Source organism: Pollicipes pollicipes, unplaced genomic scaffold (genome assembly GCF_011947565.3).
Source record: "Pollicipes pollicipes isolate AB1234 unplaced genomic scaffold, Ppol_2.1 Scaffold_3447;HRSCAF=4054_pilon_pilon_pilon, whole genome shotgun sequence".
In the NCBI taxonomy this organism is placed as follows: domain Eukaryota; kingdom Metazoa; phylum Arthropoda; class Thecostraca; order Pollicipedomorpha; family Pollicipedidae; genus Pollicipes; species Pollicipes pollicipes.
In genome coordinates, this window is record NW_023596297.1 from 29,335,906 (window position 1) to 29,341,435 (window position 5,530).

The following is a 5,530-nucleotide window of genomic DNA, read 5'->3' on the forward strand; positions in this document are numbered from 1 at the left end:
CGGGCCTAAAGTCAATGCACTCACATCCGACGCGCAAATGAGAGGGATCAGGGCACACCGGGCAGTTCACTCCACCTCGCAAGTTAACATACCAAAGGGATGCCTGCGCTTCTGAACTAGCAACGAAATTCCGGCAAACGCTATCAACTCCACGTGCCACTTAGCTTCAATAACACTGCCTTGCAAACGCACCGTGACCACAACATCCAAAATGTCTGACTTGGACAGCTGCGCGCGTTCTTGTACCTGCAACAGTTACCAGGTTATCACCCTCATCACAACTTCGATATGAATACACAGCACAGTGGCTGTTTTAGTAACGACAACACCCTCCTTCGTCTTCTTCAAGCCTCGAAACAACCAATGACACTTCGTATAGACCAATCGGAGGCTTAGAATGCATACGGTAGTAGCACGCAAACTCAGAGAGCAGACATATGTCAGGATCAGATCACAGCAGAAGGCCAAGCAAACAGTCCACCACGGCAAACATGTTGGCGACCATGTGGTCGGCAACGGCGGAAAGTACACGGCACAATACTAACATTACGACATCCCTTCACTTCACTGTTCCCGGCACCTATTCACTTCACTGTCCCCTCTCCGCCGATATTGTACCCCGTCAGCAAGAACATCCGCGGCGAACATGTTCGCTTTCGACACACTTATGTAACGCACGAGCTTGTCTCGAACGCAGAGCTTTTATGCACGTCGCTCTACCCGTCACTATCTTCGGGACGAACCCCGGCTTCGTGCTGTAGTGGTCGTGACTACGGTCCGGCTCCCTGCTGCCTCTGTAGCCGCCCCGCCACTGCTGGCTCAGTACGCCACAGCTGGGCCAGGGCGTGGCCTCCGCCGCGCCGGTCAGCTCGGCTCGTCGCCGGTCAAAGCACGGCGAGTCTGGCAGGCGGTACGCGACGAACGGCATCCACACCTGCGAACACGGATTCCACTGTTATGTCATAAAACATAAGTGGCAAGAAAGCCTTCACCCTTTACTCCGACTGTCGGTTTCAAGAGTGAATCCGCCCTTCCCATCAGCAGCCACTTCTTCACAGTAGCGTCAATTATGTAATTTTGTTTTCAAGCTAGATGGATTACGATCCCCTTATAGAAAGGCTTCCGAGCGAGCTGCCGGCCTGTCTGCATTGGATGATGATGACGATGATTTGGGCTTTGGGGTGTCTGTCTGCATTAAGGCTATCTGCTATGGCACCCTTGTATACTCAAGCTGCTCCGGCGCCTTCGTCTTCAGGAAAGGGGCAGAAGGGCAGCCCGTGCTCTTAGAATAAAGCTCTTCTGACCACCCAGGATGCATAGGTTGACCTATACTTTTTCCGCTTCTTGCTTGGTGAGCCTGGAAGGATAGACAAATGCATGAATTACCAACGAAGGAAATATCTTAGCACGTTTCATGCTGAGTAAGCACCCAAAAACCGTCTCCTTAATCGGTGCTAACAAAGATGATTTACCGGGAGGTCAAAAAGTGTCAACTGATCTGCAACAAACGACAATACGTATGAATCACACCGTAGCGGACGGAGATGCGTGCATATTAGGCTTTCGGACTGTAGTGCGCCAAAGTGGCTGAAGCCATAGTTTACGCCTTCCACGCCAGGTGGCAGCGCGATGTCCCTCGACGAGCGACGTAAATGTCGCGTGTCGTGGAGAGCCGGGGCCCAACCGAGGACGAGACAGAAGCCGGTCAGGGGTAACACTGAGGTCATGCATTAACCCGCGAAGGTTCAGTGATGTCTGTGAAGCGCGAAAACTGGTGGATTAAACAGCGGCGCATCGACGATCCGCGGCGACAGACATCCACCGAGGACGCGACGCTCCAGCTATTTCAACGACGTACTGACCATGTCGACAGGGAGATCCTCGGAGACGTCGGTGGGTAGTGGGGGGAGTGCGGTAGGTACTTCCCTGCGAGAGTGGGGGAATCCGACCACAGCAGCGAGCCCGTTCGTCCCCCACCATTGAGCCGCACCATCGGCAGAGCCCCGCAGCGCGGCAAGAACCGGCGAGCAGCTCCCCAGTGACAGGCCGTCAAATACCGCGAGCACGGGTACTCCGCAGTCGGACAATACACGCGGTCGTCCGCACCGCACAGTTGGCCGACGTGCGCTGAGGCACAACGAGCTCTGGGCCGCGAAACCCCTGGTAAACACGCTGCCTCCCGTGGTGGTTCTGTTCGTTTCAAGAGGGCGCGCGTTGTTTTTTTGTGTGTGCGATTTTTTGTTGTTTTTTTTTTTTGCTTCGTTTTGCTTTCTCGAATAATTTTGTTTCGCTGGCGTAAGAAGACCCTGTCCTTATCGCTAAAACGATAAATATGGTGCATCGCCTCGTCCGGGCGCCACGGCACAGCAGCGGCCGAAACACAGCCGTACCAAGTCTAAAATCTAAGTCTAAAACACACACAAACAGCGGCCTAAACGTCACAGCTGACCGCTTCCACAGCGCGGCACAGCTTTGCGACAGCCACAAATACCTCGTGTTGCCACGTGCGAAGGACCTTCGACAACGTGCTTCTGATCCGACAGCATCAGTCCGATCTGAGTAATGTTGGAGATGTCGACACAGCCGACTAGATGCTGCGCGTGTACTCATGCCGGTTGGCCTCGCGGCGATGGCCTGTGGCCATTTTTTCTGACGATGCTGAACGTTGTCGCTCTCAACAGCTGGGTAAGTTTTACCTCAGCACTGGGCTCATCCGCCGACACAAAGCATCGCACCTGAAAGGCGTTCCTGCGCTAGCTAGGTCTGGTACCCGGTGCGGCTCCTCATCCGGCGACGGCAGATCCAAGGGAAGGTCTGGGACACCGTGGAAACACTGTTCGGAGCACAGCTCGCGCACGCCCCGCACGCGCGTCAGACGTCCGACGTGGCGCAAACCACGTGCCTCCTGAGCGTGAAGCTCCAGTGGGTGAGCTACACGACCCGTCACACCAGCGCGAACATGGTGAAGCAGCACTCCATCCAATAGGCCAGGCATGTGTGTGGCAAGCGAAGCAAGCGCAAAGAGCTGTCTGCAACCGCTGCAAATGCTGTATTCCCAACGGACGAAGAGAAGAGCACGCGGCAAGCAAAAAGGACGGATGTCAATGTAAGAAAACGAAAGAAGTGGGACAAAAAAGGGGAACCAGCTGCTGCCAACGTGACGTCAACGTCAACGTCAAGATATGCCCTGCTCTGCCGTCAGCGCAGAACAACACCCGAAATAGATACACAACTCAGAACCTCACACGGAAGCAACAGCAAGATGCACCGGCGAGCTGCTTTTTGGCAGCTTTGCGTTTCATTCTCAGATCCAAGTTGGTCCTTTCATACTCAGCTTGTCGCCAACCCTCGCTGCTATGGAGTGCGTAGGCAGCTGTACAACATCTCGGGGACCCGGGGGATTCAGGTTGCCAACATCTCGGAGGGCCGGGGCGTCCCGATGGCCAACATCCCGGGGGGCCGGCCGTCCAGGTTGCCAACACAGTACACATCGACAGCTACCCGAAGCGGGAACCACGGACCGTCACCGGTAACCCACGACGACATCGCCGAGTCGCGTGAAGAGAGGAGCGCTCCGCTTGAACAACTCAACCCGGCACACGTGATGAAACACTCGGTAGACGACGGCCATGGGCACGCGCGCCGAGTGACGGGCACAGGGGATCAGCAGCGCCTGGCCCAGAATCAGAGGTGGTATACACAGACGCCGTGTGGAAACGCCATGCGGCCGGGGCTCCCTGCCAACCACGCGAGCGTGACCGATGTTGTAACGCTGGTTGTGAGACGCCGGTGGTGAGAACGACCAAGTTTCATTCACTCTAAAATTATTTTTCTTTCTTCTTCGTGACCTCAGGGAGACCAAGAGCTTTATGTTGTCGTGTACGACCTGCAAAATTAGAATAAAAATACGCTACGTGGTGCAAGTGAGCGATGTAATTGAACAATGTTTTGCAACATTGTTTCAGGAGCAACAACTTCTAGAAACCTGGAATATTATACTTTTCCTTATTTTCGAGTGCTTGGTGAAGTCCAGTATGTAACCTAGTACAACTGTTCAGGCTAGGACGACACAATATACGAACATTAGCAAGATCGGATCATTTTGATTCGTCGGACTTGGCGGCCCGGGCGCGCTGTGGACAGTCCACCTTGGAAGCAATGTTGCGTCATGGCGGCGTGGCGGTGGCCCTGTGGTTGACCTGCGATTACCATGAAGTTACCCCGCGGTGAAGGTGGTAATGGCCCTGCGGTGGCTCCTGCTAGGCTCTCTGCTAGGTTCCCCAATGTTCCCTTGTCCACATTCACTTCGATAGACGCACACGACTGCATGAAGGGTATCAGAGACCATTCCGTAACGAAAACATGCAGCAACAAAACCACGACTGCACACGCAAGCGTCACGCAAGAAAGCAAAGGCAAAAACGAAAACCACACAAAACCATCACGTTCGGGTTGGCAAACATAGCCAAGCGCCTTGCAGGCATGAGAAATAGTAACGGGCAGCTAATGCTCGCGACGTACGGCATGTGTCATGTTCGGTACTTCGACGACGCCGTGCAAATCACGAGAGATGAGGCAATCTAATAAAATAAACAGGGGCACTACGCTGACCCCGCTGGGTTTTTGCAGTGCCGTCGTTGCCAAGGACGGAATCTCTCCCCCCCCCCCCCCCCCACCCATCCAGCACACTTCTGTCCAAGAGGATTCTTGAACATAAGTGTGTTGGGGGAGGTGGGGCAGAATGCGACGGGCATCTTTGGCAACGTCCCACGCGCAGAAGCAAAATCCCGACAACAATCCCTCGGCAGCAAACGACAAACAAGGACTCCAGATGCATCTCAAGAGGAAGCCACGTTGCTGCGTTTAGCGCACGGCAAACCTGGCGCCCCGTCAGACAACAGCTCGGTCAACGTCACAGCGGTCAGTCCCAGTCCCGAACCCGATGGCAAGCTGCCAGTTCAGCTGCCAAGTCAGCGGTTCGGACACGCCGTGCCTCATACCCCGGCTCCAGCTGCCCGGCGCTGCGGGTGTTCCCCGACTGGGAGGGCGTGCCGGTGCGCCTGGACGCCTGACATTTCATGCGTCGCCTGGCTGCCGGGGTCGCCACCGACGCTCACCAGCTGTACGGGGTGCTAATGAGCCAGCTGTCGGCGGCCATCTTTGGGACCCACCCGAGAAACCTGGCGGCACTCTATGACGCCAAGCGGCAGCAGCTGGCCAGCAAGGGTATGGTCAACACCACCGACGCGGTGCTCACCCGCGAGACCACCAAGCGGGAGTTCTAGCTGCAGCGCCAATGCCGGGCCCGAGGCACCCCGACCACCACCCGGCGCACCTGCTCTCCGGACCGGCTGATATCGGCAGCCTGGGCGTGCCGCTGCTGGGCCTGTCCCGCATTTGGGCCATCTGGCAGCAGCAGAAGAGCAGCGTCGCCCGTCTCAAGGACGCGTCCAGAGTCCCATTTCACCCCGAGTGAACGGGACGATGACAAAAGGTGGCGTTACGCTCTGTCGCTGCAGGACAGCACGCG